Genomic DNA, 18,397 nt, shown 5'->3' on the forward strand with positions numbered 1-18,397 from the left:
CCAGTACCCAGATATGGGAAGCTAATTGGACAATAAAGTTGAGCAGCGAGGAAACGCGCTCTCTGGAGACAGCTGGCATCTATAAAAGAGAAATATTTGCATTTAAAACCTTTAAACTTTATATGGCAGGCCAGGCCAAGCCCAGGGGGAGGGTGGATGGAAGGGAGGTGCTTGGACCCTGGGGGTCAGAGGCTGGGGGTTGCGGGGGAGAGGCAGCACAGGCTGCTGGGGGTCCACGGAGGCCCTGAGGCTGGCAGTTTTGAATTTCTCTGCCACCGGCAGCAACCCCCACCCCCCAGTTCCTGCAAGTCACTAGCCACGGACAACACAGGCCTGGGTGGCCTCGCCACGGGTCAAGCACAACTCCTCCTAGCTCCCAACCCATCCGGGAGCCCGGGCCTTCTGTGGGTGTCCCGAGGCCTTTCCAGGCCAAGCACACAGCACTGGGGTACACACCTTCATGGGGGGCTTGGCTGGGGTGCTGCCCAGCCACCAGGGCAGAGCCTCAGGCCACTCTCCTCAAGCTGTCCCTTCCCCGGCTGCTGGCAGAGTCCCGGTGGGGAAGTGGCCCCCCAGGCACGGCTTCCGGGGAGAAGGCGGTTTGCAGGAAGGCCCCGCACTGCCCCAGGATGCGTGCACACCCCTAAATGTGCATCTGTGGGAGCACCCTGACCGCCCCTGTGCTCGGAGCCCCTGGGCAGCGCCACCCCACTGCCCGGATGGAGAAGTCGGGGCTCAGAGAGACGAGGCTCACGGGGGCTGGCAAGGCCCCTCCGCCTCCACACTGCTGTCTGGGGTGGCGGTGGGCGGGGGGAGGTTTCATTTCCTCGCAGGGCTACTTCCCATTTTTCATATTTGAGAGAAACCTGGCCACGTTTTCCTACTGTCAACATTTAGAGTCAGGAGAGGCTGTGCTCCTGACTGGTCTTATTTTAGCAGGCTTTTATGAAATCACCGCGCACCGGGCTCCTCCGCTCGGCATCCCGTCTGTCTACCTGCGGTGAGGGGGCGGCCGGTGTAGACACCCAGGCTTTTCAGGGCAGGAGCAGAAACTTCCAGGGACTCGGGGAAAGGGTGTGTGTGAGGTGGGGGGTGGCGGGGCAAAGAATGTGGCCCAAGTGTAATTTTCAACAATGTCAGTTTAGCAAAAACCACAAGAGACATCCCCTTTGCCCCGGAGCGCTGCATCCTCACCACTCCTGTTCCCATCAGGACATCTCCAGTCCCAGCACAGCACAGCTCCGGGGCGACCACATCCCAGCCTGGCATCCAAGCTCCTGAACACCCAGGAGACTGTCCCTCGGCCTCACCGTGCTCTTTCTCTCCAGCCTCCCAACCCCACAGCCTCTGCTGACCTTTCCACCATCCCTTCCCAAACACGACTTCCTGGTCATCTGCGAGGCGAACCTCATTACATTCCAGCATCACCAAGGAGCAAACGTCACAACGCAACTCCCAAGAGGGTCCCTGGACCCGTGGGAGGGAGGTGAGCCGGAGGGAGACGGGGGTCAGAGGACAGACACCTGGGCTCCATCCGCGGGACCCCCACCTGGCCGGGTGCGTCGCCACCTGGCACTGTGCACTGGTGTTGCCAGCTGGTGACAGGCAAGCCATACATCCCCTCCCCAGCTTTACAGTGAGGGTGAGACGAGTAATAAGCTAGAAAGAGCCTCGCGTGGTGCCTGGAACACAGCTGGAGCTCTGCAGGATGACTTAGGTTTTGTGTAAGGGGGAAAGGAGGGCGGCAAATAAACATGCTTCACGGGGAAGCAGGTGCGCGGGCATTGGGCCTGTAAGCAGGCAGCACCAGGCTGGCCCGCTCTCTCTCTTGAGTGGCCTGGAAGGCACATCTCTCCCCTTCCCCCACGCAGGTAGGGGCCTGTGGGAATCCCAGACCCTCGGAGAATCAGGCCCGCCCGTCTCTGCGCACAGACAGCCCTGTGCTGGCTTCAGGGTCAGTGCTCCTGGCTCATCACCTGCAGGGTCTGTGCAGCCAGATGGAAGGGAGGACAGTCAGAGAGAAGGGGGCGACCCGGCAGGCCACCCAAGCTTCTTTAGCTTTGGCATTTTTTTTAAAATATTGACAATACCCAGTCCTGGCTTCCTCCTCAGAGAGATGTCTTAAAAATTATGCACCCAACCCAAGGGTCCTCCCATGGGTTACTGAGCAGTCATAGAAAGGAGTGAGGTTCTGATATTCACTCTGATCTGGATGAACACAGTCAGAAAACGTATGTCCACACAAAACCTTGGACAAGGATGTTTGTGGCAGCATATCCCTAATGGCAAAAATGGAAACAACCTGAATGTCCACTGATGGACAAGGGATTTAAAAGACCTGCCGCCTGGTCACACAATGGAGTATTATACAACCGTGAAAAGGAAGCAAGTACCGGCCACGTGACAGGGCAAATGAACCTTGCAAACCGTACGCTGAGTGAAAGCAGCCAGACACAGGGGCCCATCGGTGTGATTCCGTCCGGAGCAGAGTCCAGGACAGGTCAGTCCATAGGGACGGAGCATCTGAGTGACTGCCGAGGGTGGGGCTGCGGGAGAGGGGAGTGGGTACTGACAGGCACAGGCTTTCCTTCCAGGGGTGAAAGGGCTGTCTGGTGTCAAGACAGACATGGTGGTCTCAAAACTTTGCAAATGGACTAAATGCTGATGCACTGTTCTCTTTAAAAAGGTTGATTTCACATGGTGTGATTTTTATCTCAATTTTTTTAAAAAGTTCCAATCTGAAGCCCCCCCCCGCAACTGATGCTGGGGGCCCACAGCTTCCGGAAAACCCCCACATGGACACCCCTGAGGGCGAGCACCCCCTGGAAACCCCCTTCGCACTGTTCGTGACTCAGGTATGATGAGGGAACCCATCAGGTTCCAGCATTTCCTGTCTCCCCCACCCTCGCGTGGCCCCCACCCTCGCGTGCACACACACACCCAGGACACAGCGCTGTCTCTGTAGGCAGGACGGCTGGGCCCTCGAGGTGGGGGGGTTCCACCACGGTTTCTGTCCCTGTCAATGTTCTCCGGCCTCAGGGAAGGTAGGCCCGGCCCCTGTAAGCAGCTGGAGGTCAGGACACTGACAGGCACACACCTGTCCCCGGCCACCTGGCCACTGGGCTGGAGAGCAGCCAGCAGTGACCTGGGCAGGCTAGCGGACGGGCGGGGGCGGTGAGGGGCAGGCGCATCAAAGGTCACAGGTGACAAGGGAACCTGCGGTCCCAGAACCCTGACCTCAGCCTGAGGTCAGCCTGGCTGCCTGGGGGAAGGCCAGAAGGCCCGGGCGGACACAGACATCTGGGTGGTTCCCGCATCAGTTTCTCAGGAACTACCTTCCTCTGTAAAGATTAACCAGCTGTCCTCTGCAGGCAAGGGGCTTTCCTCTCTTCCTGCTCTGTCAGCTTAGAAGACAGGGCCCCTGGATGCCCGGCCAGGTGGCCATGCGGACAGGCCACGGGCCCAGGCAAGCCCTGGGGTACTGAGTCACCCCGAGGTCCTGGGCCCATCTGGGAGGGACAGGGCTGAGGGCAAAGCCACGGGACCCCGATGAGCGCCGGGAGAAGGCTGTGCTCTAGAACCCAGGCTTCCAGGCCGTGGGGTCACAGCTAACATCAACTTGAAGCAATCCTCAGAAACTTATTTGACGGGGGTCCTCATCCCCAATTTTCCTTGTTCGTTTAAAAGCCTTCACATTTCTTTCATGCAAAACCGCTCTGGAAAACCGCCATCTATATAGGCCTGTGGATTTGCACACACGTATGCAGTGGGCTCCCAGCCCCCTTCCTTGGGCCTCTACCTCCCCACCTCAGCCCCCAACACCCCCCAACACCATGGGGCCTGCTCCACGGATGGCAGCCAGGGTTCTGGGAGTGAACATTTGTTGAGTGCCTACTATGTGCCAGGCTTGCTTCCTGCTACAGGAGACTAAGGCCAGGGTTTGAGTCCAGTCCTCTTCGCCCTTCCTCTGCTACCCACCCCCCTTTCCCCGGATGGCAGTGCTCCTGACAAATTTCTGGATCCATTACCTACTGCCTGTCGAAGCCGCAAACCATCACCGGGACAATCAAATCCCAGATGCCTTGATCACTCGCCAAATGCACAAGTTTGATGCAGGCAGAGGACTGGCCCTCACCCGGCCTCCGCCCCCATGGCCAAGCCTGGGACCCCAGGAACGAGCGGTTAAGGCCAGGCCCCACCTCTCTGCCGGCTCATGGAGGCAGAGAGGACCCGCTTGCTCAACTCTTGTTGCATTACGTTTTTATAACCTGGTCTCACAAATGGAAATAACCTAGCTGAAAGAACCTCATTCAAAGGAGTGCCGTTTCACCACGGGAAGTTCTGGTGGTGGTGGCTGCTGGTAAGGTCCCCAGGCATCTGCAGGCCCCACGTGGAAGGTTGGGGAGGGGACGAGCTATCCAGGCTGTCCCTCTCACTTTCCACCTGTTTGCTCCAAGAAGCACCTTTGCTTTCCCTCCCGTGGGCTCTTCGGCCTCAGCTGTGAAGCCCCCACCCTGAAACACCTCCTCCCCGCTCTGGCCCCCCACCCCATGAAGGCTGCTCCGCCCACCCAGCTGCCTGGCCCCCACTCTCTGCAACCCGGGCCTGGCCCAGTCCCACCGTGATGTCGCCTGCAAGGGCGCCCAGAGCCTCTGGGTCCACTGTCTCCTCCTGGGCCCTCCTGGCAGGGCTGCCTTCCTCCCATGCCCCTACCCCCACCTCCCTGGGCTCCTCTCCCTTGTCACCACCTCTGCCCTTCAAGACCTCATCTCCCATTTCTCCAGTTTCGCCCTGCAAATGCGGGTGCCAGCCAGCGCAGGTCTCCTCCCTCTCACACACAGGCCTTTCTAGAAGTGTCTAGACAGGTCCCCAACACACTTTTCTGCTACCCCCAACCTCCCCTCAAAGGCAGGGCAATTTAGATTAAGAGCCCCTCTCCCTTCCTCACCTTCCCCAGGCTCTACCTGTGCTGGGGCCCCCTCCCCAGCCCCTCACAAAGCTCCTTTGTTTGTCGCCTACCTCTTTGCTCACACCCTGGCTTAAATTCCACCTCCTCCAAGTAGCCTTCCGGGATGCATCTCTAACCTCCATTAGGGGAAGCTGACGTTCCCACTCCCATGGGGGGTTACTTTTGAATTCCTTACATTGCGCCCCAGGCTTACCAAGTTGATGGTGGAGAGGAAACAGCCGTCCTTATTTCTGGACCTTCACAAGCCCCTAAATAGCCGTTTGCTGACTTCACCTACATGAACGTGAGAAGCCCCTTCCAGGACACAAGCCCTCATCAGCAACAAATGCTGTGTGCATCCCTCTTGCCTCCAAAATAAACTCGGCCAAAAACAGGACGCAGGAACCTCCTGGAATATACATCCGTCCTCTGGTTCTAGAAAGCTGAGTGCCTTTCTAGAGCCAACGAGGGTGGGTTTTCCCCATCAGCCCTTTGGGATCCTACAGTCTGTGAAGACAGGCCAGTCCCTCCCCCTGAGCGCCTGGAGTCTTCTGCAGAGAGGCAGCAGGGGAACAGACGCTGGGGTTTTCTGTTGTTGCGGAAGGCTCCCAGGTGACGTGAGAAGAGGCAGGCAGGGAGGCCGCCACCAGCACCTTCCCACCTGCACGCTCACCAAGCCCTGCTCCTGCCGCTGAACCAGCTCCTCTCCCGGGGATGACAGGGACACCGCAGAGAGCTCTGGCCCTCTCCATCGCCGTGGAGTGGAGTGGGGAGGACAGCTCCCAGCCCCTCCCCTTGGCCCACATATAGGGCTCCTGGCTGCTCCCTACCCTGCACCCCCACCCCCAAGCACCCAGCTCCGCGTGCAGACCTGCCTGGCTAGCAATTTGAGCCCAGGGTTAGCACAGCCCAGCTCAGGACTTCTATTCCTGGCTCAGCCGGCAAATTGCTTCGTGACCTTGGGAAAGTCCCCACGCTGCCTGACCCACTCAGTGCGTGCCGAGGCAGCGCGTGAGAAGCGAGCCCGCTGGACGCCGTGGTGTCTCGAGGTGACCCTGTGTCTCTCCAGCCGGCTGGCGGAGGAGCCGTGGGAGACTGCTTATACAACACCTGGAGGCCCTCTGTGCTTGGGGAGCTACACATGGTTGCGGCCTCGGATGCTCCGAGGAGCACCTGCCCTCGCAGGCCAGGCCTCCGTCTCAGCGGGGAGGGTGGCCATGCTTCCCCTGGGGCCAGGGCGACAGGCCCACCTGGCTCACAGGTGACACTCCCACGTGGCACAGGGCTGGCCGGGCTCTTAGGAGGAGGGGCTGGCCTAAGCGGTCCTCCCAATGCCTCCAGCTGCCTCCGCCCACTCCTGGCAATTCCACAGCCGCGAAGCCGGCCAGAGAGGTGAAATGCAAGAGGGTGGGTCACAGCTGGTCAGACCTGGATGGGAAGCCAATTTTACAGACCAACCCCACTGCCCTATTAACCCACGATCTCCAAACTTCACTTTCCACAGTGATTGGGCCTGTGTCACTCCCCCACTGTCCATCACCTGCATGCTAATTTGGAGGTGGGGGGAGCCCAGAAATCTCCATTTTCAACAGGTGGCCCCTCCCTCTTCCCTCAGGGGTAGCCCTGGGCTGCCCCTTTGAGAACCACCCCATTACCCCGGCTTTCTCTGTCATCTGATTTGTAGCATGATCTCTTTTAAAAAATTAATTTTAATTTATCTCTTCCCTGCCTCTCTCTCCCCCAGGATTCGAAGCAGCATTACCAACCTCTGATATGGAGACGTGTTTATTATTTTTACGGTTTCTGCAGGAAGCTCCCTGGAACCCGAAGGGGAATTATATTCATAGAGAATTGGGTCCCCAGCGTAAGTCAACATTATTCATTTAACAACTTCTATTGGCGCATGGAGATGTGAGCGGGGCCTCACCCAGAGACGTCTCCTGTGGTTGCCAGAAGAGTTAATTCACAACATCCAGGAAAAATAATTAGGGGGAGTCAGAGGAAGCAGGGTGTGGGGAGGGGCCCACAGGCAACTGCGGTTTCGGGGCCACCCACTGCCAGTTACCCCAAGTATCCCCCTGGCTTTGATCAGAGGCCACAGGGCCCACTCTGGGCCTGTTTCGTGGGGTACCCACAGGCACACTAGGTGGGCTGGCACTGCCAAGCCCGTCTGGACAGAACTTTTGGGAGAAGGGAGCTCCCTTCAAGCTCATGTGGGCCAGTCACGCCACCCCTCCCCAGCCCTCAGCTACTGGGGGAACACCCTGCAGAGGGGGCTGGTCGGGAGGCTCTCCTCTGCCACGCTGCCCAGGGCTGGGGGGTGGGGGGCACACTCCCCTGTCCTGAGGCCGGGCTCGCCAAGAAGGCTGAGCGAGCAGCTCCAGGTGAGGGTAAGCGGGATTAGGTATCCCTGCTCAGCCCTTCGGACAAGGCAATGGCAAGCACTCCAGTACTCTTGCCTAGAAAATCCCATGGATGGAGGAGCCTGGTAGGCTGCAGTCTGTGGGGTCGCTAAGGGTCACACACGACTGAGCGACTTCACTTTCACTTTTCACTTTCACACATTGGAGAAGGAAATGGCAGCCCACTCCAGTGTCCTTGCCTGGAGAATCCCAGGGAAGGGGGAGCCTGGTGGGCTGCCATCTATGGGGTCACACAGAGTCGGACGCAACTGAAGCGACTTAGCAGCAGCAGCAGCAGCAGCAGCAGCAGCAGCTTAGCCCTTAACAGCGCTGCTGCTTTCTTTAGCACGCTGTGAATTATACCGCAGTTCCTGAAAGATCAAAGTGGGCTTCTAACCTGCGTGGTTTGGAGGTGGGACACAGAAGGCCAGACCCCGCTGGGGGCAGGGGTGCCCCTGTGAAAGCCAATGCCTGCTGGGGGGTGGTGACACACGCTCACCCCCAACTCCAGGGGTGGCCCAGGCCAGCAGCCTAATGGTCGGGGCAACAGTTTACACAAGAGAGGGGACAAGAGGCAGGGCGGGGACAGTTGGGAGTGACTGGCCCAGAGCTGGTGCAGCCCACAGGACCCGGAAGGCAGGGCCCTGCTACAAAGAACCTTCCGGATCACTGGGCCCAGCCTCCCCTCTGATGGGACACAGGCCGGGAGGAGGAGGACCGAGAGGGAAAGCAAAGCATCTCTCAGCACACTGCTGTGCCCCGAAACTGTCTAGAGTCAGGGCCGAGGGACCACAGCCAGCTTTCTGTTTTATGTTATGAACAACTGTGGTGTCTTCAGGCCTGGGGAACACTACCCAGCTGTTCTGGCCCATGTCTCCCCTTCCTGTCTATCGTTCCGAAAGACAGAAGGACACCCCCTCTTCCAAAGGTGTCCCAGTCCAATCTCTACAGCCCAGAGAGATTAAGTGATCAAATCCAAGTCACACAGCACCCAAGACAAGATGAAATTCCAATCTGACTTCCTGTGCAGCCCGCAGGATAGGGCTGTGCAACCTCTCAATAGCCCTCCCCTATTGAGAGAACCCAGGAAAATCTAACCCGAGACCAGTCATGGCTGAGGATGGCCCATCTCTTGTTTATTTAAGACTCTGCCCTAGTCACTGCTCACAACAGTGCCACAGTAGAACCATCCACGACAGTGGAAGTGCTCTGCATCTGAGCCGTCCCACAGAGTTGTCCCCACCCACATGTGGCCACTGAGCACTTGAAATGTGCCCAGTACAACCAAAGTACTAAATCTTTAATTTCGCTTACTTTTAATTAACCTAAAATTTATTAATAAAAATGAAATTTAAATAGCCACATGTGACCAGTGGCCACCATACTGGAAAGCACAGAAAGTGAAAGTCGCTCAGTCGTGTTTGACTCTTTGTGACCTCATGGACTATCCAGTCCATGAAATTCTCCAGGCCAGAATACTGGAGTTGGTAGCCTTTCCCTTCTCCAGGGGATCTTCCCAACCCAGGGATCGAATCCAGCTCTCCTGCATTGCAGGCGGATTCTTTACCAGCTGAGCCACCAGGGAAGCCCAAAAATACTGGAATGGGTAGCCTATCCCTTCTCCAGGGGATCTCCCCAACCCAGGAATCAAACCAGGGTCTCCTTCTTTGCAGGCGGATTCTTTACTAACTAAGCTACTAGGGAAGCACAGATGTAGGTTTTAAAAACAATCACATTTTTGAAGCCAAAAGTTGAGGTATTCATGGTCTGAGAGGTACACGTGGGCTCCTGGACAAAACTCAGCAGAGTATGTGATTTGGGGAGAATCCAGAGCTCCCAGCTAAGGTGAGTTCAGACCCCAGCTGCGCCCCACCCCTGGGGGGGAGTCTCCTGGAAAGCTGTGGTCTAGAAACATTACAGGGGTCTGAAAATACTCCTCCCTGGGGCATTGTTCTGAGTCCTCATTTCTTGAGTTAGTGACAGGGGTCTGCAGCGAACATTCACCAGGCAGGGGGACCATCACAACGGTGTCAGCAGAGCAGAGGCACCCTTCCTGGGAGGTGTGATGTGGCAGGGGTGAAGAGGAAGAGGCCTGCCTCTGGCCTTTGGATCAAGGATAGGCATCATAAATGGATGGTGGATGGATGGATAATGGATGGTGGATGGATGAGTGGACGGACTGATGGATGGATGGAAGGAAGAAAGGAAAAAGAGTAGGAGAAGGTGGAAAATGGATAATGGATAGGTGGACAGATAGATGGAAGAACACAGAAAATGTCTGCTTTCCGAAGTCCCAGTCACATGGATCATATCCAGAATTTTCCCAACAGACCTCAGTTGGTTCTCAGGAAGAAACAAGTATTTTCTGGTCAATAAGACCAAGATGTCACTAAGCCAGCAATTTGCCCCCAGGGGTCCTCAGCCAGAGGGGGGGCCTCCCTCCCGTTAGGTCTCCATCTAGAAAGGGGCCTGCTGTTCTCAGGCTGTCTTTTGTCAGGTTGAAAAGGAGAAGCTGAGCTCCCACTGAGATAGAAGGCTTCCTGGGTTTCTGTAGATGTGAACTCCTGACGACTAGACACACGAAGCCAACAGAACAGCCTGCGAGGCCAGGGAAGGGCCTCGGGGGACAGTGCTGTCTGGCGCGGGGCTGCAGGGGCCTGAGCAGAAACACAGACACCCGCAGGCAGGGATGTCCAGGTCTGGGGGGGGGTGTTCCTGCCTCTCCTCTCCTTCCCGTACCACCTGGGCTTCCTTTCCAAAGACCTGTCTTCCCTGGATGCTGCCCACCGCACTGGGTGCCTCTTCTATCAGGGCCAGCCCTCAATCGGCGGTCGTAATCGGCAGTCACAGACCCCAGCGCCCACAGATCCTAAGCTTCTAGCTGGTGCAGGCGTGGCCTGACAGACTTTATCCCCATCATGTCCTTTGACATCCCTGGGCACAGACGGTTCTGATCCCCGGCCCACAGACAAAGCTCCATCCGACCGGCTCTGAGAGGTCCCAGACCGTCCTCAAGTCGCAAAGGGAGGCCTGACTCACAGGGACCAAAGCCTGAAACGGACGCGCATCACACAGGGAGAAGCCTGCTGTGCGTTTGCTGAGTGACTGCATGAGAGCGCATGAAAGGACGATGCGAAGCATCTCCTGGTGGGCTAGGGGACAGAGGCTAATGAGAGAGAAGCATAACGACCGGCCAGCCCTGCAGAAGGCCCCCGGCCAGAGACCTCGCCAGCCCTGGATCGCCAGTTCCCCCGGAGACTCCTGGGCTCACAGATGGGGCCTGGAACTTGGAAGAGCAGATGGAGCAGCTGACAGCGGTGGGCAGGGATATCCTCGGGTTCTAACCTTTGCCCACCTGCCCCCGGCACACAACCCCCCACCCAGGACGGAGCCCCAGAGCTCCACAGTGGGCCCCCAGCCCTGGCTGTCAGGGCCACTGGACAAACCACAGGCAGGCCAGGCCTGGGGCAGCTCCCGTGGGCCCCTCCTCCCCCCGGGGCTCCTCTCCTCCCTCCCTTTTCTGCGAAGAAGTCAAATTTGCCACTCGATGCATTAACCAAGCCGGTAATGAATGGCGACTGTGCGGTGGTGCCCGCTTGGAGAGGGAGACGAAGGCCAGGCGCGGACCCCAGCAACCAGGCAATGTTCCAGGCCCGGCTTCCGAGCCCCTCCATTCAGGCCCCCTCCCGCCCCGGCCCCCCACCCCCAGCTCCTCCCCTCCACCCCCCACACGAGAGAAGCAGCATGCTCTGTCATCAGAACCGCATTGTTCTGGCCAGAAGAAAAAACGGGTCCAGCAGATGGCAGGTGTAACAAAAGCAGCTTGCTGTGGCCAAACCAATTATTTATCTAATTATGATTTACCACTTAACCACACGATCTTTCTGCAGAGTTGTGGGCAATTAAAACCAGGGTGACTATGTGGATTATGCAAATAGGCTGGAGCCTGGCGAATAAAATTGGAGATTAGACATTCACACAGGCAGAAGCTGGCACAGGGCAGCCCCCCGGGGGTGGGGGGGAGCGGAGGGGGGAGTCTTGGGGGAGGGGAGGCTAAGGGGCCAGGCCGGGGGTCAGGAAGGAGAGAGAATGGAGGGAAAGGGGATGAGGGAGCACGCCAGAGAGGATCAGCTGTGGGAATGGCACCTCCCCCTAGGCCTCCGGGCTGCCCCGGGGGTGACATCCTGGGAAGGGGACATCAAGCCAGACGGCATGACAGGAGCTGCAGAGAACATGTGCCTGGGCGGGGGCATCCAGGGAGACCTGGAGGCCAGACTGGACAGGGTAAGCTGAGGCTCCGAGAACAGGGCCATAGGCAACCACACTGCAGGGCGGTGAGCCCCCAAGCCAGGGGAGGGGCAGGGAGGAGAGGAGACTTGGACCCTCGGATGGGAGGCCGGCGGCTTCCCAAGGTCGCCCCAGACTCAGCGCATTGCAGTAAATTATTCTGTTTGCTCTTCATCACCACCTTGGAGACACGGCACCAGGGGCCCGGTTTACAGATTAAGAAACTGAGGCTTAATGAGACTCTTTGCCCAGGTGGCCTGCAGGGCCAGTGAGGATGGGGCCGGCTCTGGGCAGCCTCCAGACAGGCACTGAGCCCCCAGCCTGCCAGGGCAGTTTCCCTGCTGGAGGGGACAGAGCGGGTGGCCCACGGGAGCAACTCTCGGCCGATGAGGACAGGTCTGTTCAGGTAGGTGAGCACCAACAGGGACCCGCTAGCCGTCTCGGGACACCCAGGATCAGCCCCAGGCCCGTGACTGACAAAGCAGCTGTGTGGTCCCTGACAGCTTACCTGTCTCTGGCTCAGTGTCCAAAGGGACTAGACACGATGACACTGCCTTTCCCTGCCTGCCTAAAAGTGGGGGTGACACGCACCAACACCCTAATGTGATCCAGATCTCCCTCGAGACAGTGGAGCAGAGGAAGACCCGATGAGGGCGGCGGCCTGTGGGGGTGCCCAGGAGCCACCACTGGTTTGTTCTGTTACTAACAGAAGCAGAAATGCCCAGAGCACCAGTGCGTGTTGTGTGGCGGTGGGGGAGAGCAAGTTCAGGGAAACTGGCTAACAATCCAATTCCCGGGTCCCGCTCCAGAGGCCTTGGGGGTCTTACCCCGTCAGCCTCACAGCACACCTGTGAGGCGGTGCCGCTGCCGCCCCACAGCTGAGGCACAGGGAGGGTGGGCAGCCTGCCTAAGGCCACGCAGCAGCGCACGCGGAGCCGGGGCTCGCCAGCACTGAGTCATTCAGCGGACGTCTGAGCAGCCCCTGCAAAGCCAAGTTTGAGGCTAGGAGTAGTAGTAGTTTGCTCAATCGTGTCCGACTTTTTGTGACCCTGTGAACTGTAGCCAATCAGTTTTCTCTGTCCGTGGGGTTTTCTCAGCAAGAATACTGGAGTAGGTAGCTATTTCCTACTCCCAGGGATCTTCCTGACCCAGGGATCAAACCCAGGTCTCCTGCATTGCAGTTAGATTCTTTACCAGCTGAGCCACCAGGGAAGCCCTTGAGGCTGGAGTTAAACATAAAAACCAACACAAGAGAAGGTCTCCATTCTTAAGGACCTGCGTTCCGGTGCAGTGACATTTTAGCAACAGCTGTGATTAAATGAAGGAGAGGGGCTATGGCCGGAAGTGCTCCTCCCCTCCCACCCCTGTAGTACAAGATGGGGGGTGGTCCAAACTCTCCTCCCTCAGACACACTGTGAAGGGCCCTGAGACACAGGAAGAGGGGCAGAAAAGGAAAACCACTTAGAAAACCAGTTCCGACCAAGGGTGCTCTTTCTACTAGATCTGAACCTTCTCCAGGGTCAACACTGGCCAAGGTGCCACTTAAATTGAAACTAATTAAAATCAAATAAAAGCTTCAGTTTCCCAGTCTCACTAATCCTCAATAGCCATCCGTGACTGGTGGTTCCCAATCCTGGCATTGCACCTCTAGAACGTTCCATCATCCTGAAACACTGCAGCGACAGTGCTGCTCCAGAGTAAGATAGGGACAGGCAGGATTTTTATGTTTTGTTCACAGATGAACCCCCAGCACCCAGAGCCATACCTAACTGTTCACTTGAAGAAGGAAAAGTGAGTGCAAGGCCTCCCTCAGGAAGGACGAGGGTGCTGGAGTGGAAGATGTAGGAGCTGCTGGAATCCCAGTGCCGTCTGCAGGCCGCGCCGACAGCCCCCGAGCGCCGGGTCCACCAGCCCCAGGCCCATATCGGTGCCCGCTGGGGAGGCCCTTCCCACCACTGCCGAGGTCCGGGGGACCTTCCCTAGGACCCCGGCCCAGCAAGGGCACAGGAGGAGGGACTGCTGTCAATTCTCTACAGAGAGTGGGGCACACCCTGGGGACCCCCCGCTTGGTGTATCTCTGAACTGCCATCCGCCCTGAGTTAGGGCCCTGGGTTCCTTTGCGTGTTGTGTGGCGGGGGTGGGGAGCAAGTTCAGGGAAACTGGCTAACAATCCAATTCCAGGGACATCTCCAGGAGCCCTGGATTAAGCCAGAGGTTGCCCAGTGAGGACCCTGCACTGTGGGGTCAGCTGCTCTCCTGAGGTCCAGTGGGAGCAAGGGGACTTCTCTTGGAAGACAGTCAGGATAAGCCCAGTTGTGCCAGAACACAGGCGGCTTGTTGGTGTTCAGTCACTCAGTCGTGTCCAACTGTTTCCGACCCCATGGACTACAGCACACCAGGCTTCCCTGTCCATCGCCATCTCCTGGAGTTGCTTAAATTCATGTCCATCAAGTCAGTGATGCCATCGAACCATCTCATCCTCTGACCCTAGTATGTCTTTATACACTGGAAGAGCAGGCAGAGGCCAGACTAAGGAGGTGTCTGGCGCCCCAGCAGCTGGGCAGAAGGAAGAAGGCGGCTGGGGCCCCTTCTCCAGCCGGGCTTCAGGTGGCCCGCAAGATACAGAGTGTGACCTGGCCCAACCTTAAATGCCTGGGTGAAGGGCCTACTCCACAGGTCTGGCTGAAGCCCCCTCACTGTCCCCAGAAGGGTACCTGGCCACGTGCCACCCCTGGGTCAGTTCTGTGAGCCTGCCTTGCCCCCCAAGAACGCGGGCCTAAGTCCCCTCTGCTGAGCTGCCTGCAGTATCCCTGGGGCACAGGGGTGTCCCCACTTCACCTGCTGGAAAACGAGGCCGACCGAGCCGGTGGCTGCGGCCAGGGTGTGAGCCAGGCCTGAGTGCAAAGGGATCGCGGGCTCCTATGTCGGTGCTCTGCACGCCCACACTCAGCCACTCAAACCCTCACACACACACGCACTGTTGTGCACACACACTCATACACTCCCCTCTGATGTTTCATAAATGCTAACCTTGGAGAATCAGTAAACAAATAGCAGGGACACAGACGCGTCCAGAGACGCGGGAAACTCAAACGCCAGGTCCTGGCCAAGTTTCCTCTAGAGTTCTTCTAGAAAAGCTCAGGCCCCGCCCCACACGCTACGAGGGCCCCGCCCACCCAGCGTCCAGGCCCCGCCCCCCCGCTGCCCTGGCTCGCAGCCCTCTCCGATGTCACCCAACGCAGCCTCACAAGCTGGCCTGCTTTCGGTAGGAGTGGACATGCCCCTCAACCCCTGTCACTAAGAAACAGGGCCCTACCTGACCCAGACGCCACCCCAGCACGTCTGGGGTCTCGAGCCCTCGCGGCAGGCGCCAGCACACTTCCAAGCCGAGATGAGAAATCTGTTGCAAAACGCTCTCTTAGCTCGGACCTGGAGACTAGGGGCACGGGCGTGGGGGTGGGGGGCGAGAGGGGCCTGGAGGTCAGCACGACCGCGCCCTCGCGGCGCGCCGGGGTGAGGGGCGGCCGCAGGGGCGCGGGCGCTGGCGTGCCCGCCCGCAGCCCCTGCCCCCTCCTGACAAAGGCCTGCCTTCCTCCGGGGAAGTGCTCCTCCGTATATTAATAAACGGCAGCGGCGGCGGATTCTGCTGCCTGCCTGGGTTGATAGGAGATTTATGCAGCCTGCAAAGTCGGGAAATACAGAAGTATTCCTGATAATACTTCTTGTCCTACCAAAGGTCACGGGCAGGGCCCATCAATCCCGGGAAATAAAGAAGGTCCCGGTTTTGCTTGTTCTCCAGCGAAGGAGGAGAAGAGCCTTTTAATCGCCTCATTTGGAGAGCTGGCTGGGGTTGTATGTCATCCGAATTACAGATTCAGCATTAATTGACCAGATGTGGGGGGCTCTCTCTGGGCCCCAGAGGACCATAAAGCCATTCCCACACTGGTAATTAGCAGACAGCACTCCCAGGCTGGGCCACTGGCCCCCAAGGCAGGCAGCAGGAGGGAGGGGGGTAGCACACTGGATGCTGGGGGGTGGCACTGGTCAGACACTGAGCCTGTGCCCGGCCCCCTCCAGTCCAGGGGCCCCCAGGGGCTCAGAGGCCCACCCTCAGCGCAGCAGGACTGAAGGCCCGCTGGCCTATAGGGGATACTACATCGTGGGAAGTGGGTGGAAGGGGGTCCTTTCTCCCCAGAACTGCCCTGAGTGGGTGCATCCTGTCCAGGGCAGGCTCTAACCTCCTGCGGGAACCCAGCGGGAGGCAAACAGGTGAATTGAAGCTGGTGTGGACATGACCCCGCCACCAAAGGGGTGGCCTCACCCGCTGACCTTCAGGCAACTGCAAAGGGCTGGATGGAGAGAGAACGGGCCGGCTTCCTCTGGAGAGGGCCCGGTGACCCCTGCGGAGGTGACAGGTGAGAGGGGAACATGTACAGAGACATTAAACTGTTTCACAACCGGTCCAGCTAGGCCAGAGGCTGAAGCAGGGGCCAAGGCTGCCTGTCCTGCAAACCCAAACCAGTAACTCTCTACTGGCCCCAGTATGGGAAGGTCTGGGGGAGGGGGCCCAAGGCGGACCCCAGGAAGGCATGGGGTGGGGTGGGCTTGGGGAGATGGACTCACCAGCCCTGCTGGTACTGGCTGCCTGGGGACAAGTGGGGAAGGAGTCAGTTCTCATGTGGAGACCTCCCTGGGGTCCTGAAACCTCCCCGTCCCTGGGCCTCTGTTCTGAGACGGAGGAAAACCTACAAGGGGCCTGACCCAAGAAGTCCTACTACACCAGGTGTGTCCCTGGACATACGTGGGCTGAAGGTGGGAAGCACGCCAGCTCGTTCCCTGGATCCCGGCAGGTGCGTCCTCGTCCCCCGCCCTCCCGCCTTGGAACCCGACCACCCGGAGCCCCACATGCACACTGCTGCTCGATCAATTCTGCTGTAATGTGTTTTATGAACATGCAGATGGCATGGCTGGGCCAGGGGGAAGGTTTTACCTTGGGATAAGAAATTAACACTGGCAAATAGCAAATTTACTGCATGTATTTTCATTTTCCTAATACCAGCACCATCTGCTAGCAATTGGGGCTCCACGTCGCCGTTTTCCCCCTTTATTTCTCCTGCCTGCTCTTTTTTATTTATTTTTTTCATTTTCCGCAGCCGGGCCCTCCAGATGCCCTCGGGGGTGGGGGCTTCATCCTCTCACCTGGGAATCCAGGCTATGGCCAGCAGCCGGCAACCTGGTCTCCCAGCTCGCCTGTCTCTATTTCTGTCTTTTCCAGGCTGCAAGCCATAGAGGTACCCCCCACTTCTATGCCTCGGAGGGGTAACGTGAGCCCAACAAGAAAGACAGACTTTAACCAATCCACACACTGAACTGAGGCAGTTCAATAAAACCCAGCTACATCAGACCCCTGGCAGCTGTGGGCACTTATTTCTCCCTTGCTGCTTCCTGGAATTACTTAAAATTAAAAAGTTAGCTACTGTGCATTCTACATGGAGCTCCTACCAGGCAGGAGGAGTGATGTGGGGCTGGGGGTCTCGGGGGCTGCAGCGGGACTTGGGGGCATAGATGACTCGTGTGCATGGCAGAGAGGGGGCAGGAGCTCACGGGGTCTTTGCAACACAGGGAGAAACGGCCCCTCTGCACCCAGGGGTGCTCAGCTGTGTGCACGCCGGGCCCAGAAGTGGGGGGAGGGGATGCTCCCCCTACATGAGGCCACAGGCACGACAGCAGGCACACCGGTGCAGCACCTGTGATTCCTGGCCATGCAGCCTGGCAGTGGGTCGGCTGGGGTGGCTGGGCTCCCAGAGGGCAGGGATCCATCCACACGCCCCAGGGCCAGCTAGTGGACATTCCACAGTGGGGCAGGACCAGAGACAGGGCAGGAGGAGAGAAGCCAGGTGGGACGGGAGATGGGGCTCCTCTACCCCACAAAGGTCAGGGCACCCTTGTACTTTGCAGCTGGAAGACCTCTGGGCCCATAAATTCGTACGTCGAAGCTGCAATCCTTGGACCTCAGAATATGACCTCATCTGGGAACAGGGTCAGTGCAGGGTCAGTCATTCACTACTTGAAGGGAAGCCATGCAGGAGTGGGGTGGGCCCCTAATCCGATAACTGATGTCCCTATGAAAAGGGACAAGTCAGTTGCAGACCCAAGGAGAGGGAAGACAGCTGCCTCCAGGTCAAGGGAAGAGGCCTGGAACGGACCCTGTCCCCACAGCCTCAGGGGGACCAACCCTGCCGAGAGCCGCCGTAAGTGCAGACTTCTGGCTCCTGGAGCTGAGACGCATCCCTTGCTGAAGTCACTCAGTCTATATTTAATGGTACTTTTGCTGGGGCAGCCTTCGGACAGCTGACTTGAAACAAATGACCACTTGGGTAAGCCTCAGCCTTCTCATCTGTACAGTGGGAGTCATTTCTGTCTTCCCTCGTGGGTAAGAGATAGAAACCATATTATTGGTAATAATCGATGATAATAACATCCGTTCTGTTCCGTTCAGTCGCGTCCGACTCTGCGACCCCGTGGACTGTAGCCTACCAGGCTTCTCCGTCCATGGGATTCTCCAGGAAAGAATCCTGGAGTGGGTTACCATTTCCTTCTCCAGGGGATCTTCCCGACCCAGGGATCGAACCCGGGTCTCCTGCATTGGAGGCAGACGCTTTAACCTCTGAGCCACCAGGGAAGCCCAAAAAGTAGTAATCTGATGTTCTAGGTGCTTCACATTGAATCCCTGCAAAGCCCTGCCTCCCACCACGAAGTA

The 18,397-nt window shown here is 58.1% G+C and overlaps 1 protein-coding gene and 1 long non-coding RNA gene across 7 annotated transcripts in view; one reads left to right on the forward strand and one right to left on the reverse strand.

Annotated features, from left to right (window-relative positions):
- GSE1 (Gse1 coiled-coil protein) overlaps positions 1-18,397 on the reverse strand; it is a 394,319-nt gene that overhangs the window by 52,184 nt on the left and 323,738 nt on the right. The window lies entirely within an intron of this gene.
- LOC148774431 (uncharacterized) lies at positions 14,861-17,031 on the forward strand. Its single transcript, XR_016035915.1, has 4 exons — positions 14,861-14,902; positions 15,868-16,052; positions 16,421-16,487; positions 16,913-17,031. It is a non-coding gene; the product is annotated as an uncharacterized LOC148774431 (long non-coding RNA).

The sequence above is a fragment of the Moschus berezovskii genome, chromosome 22, assembly GCF_049115385.1.
Source record: "Moschus berezovskii isolate FMDL1 chromosome 22, NW_MosBer_1.0, whole genome shotgun sequence".
In the NCBI taxonomy this organism is placed as follows: domain Eukaryota; kingdom Metazoa; phylum Chordata; class Mammalia; order Artiodactyla; family Moschidae; genus Moschus; species Moschus berezovskii.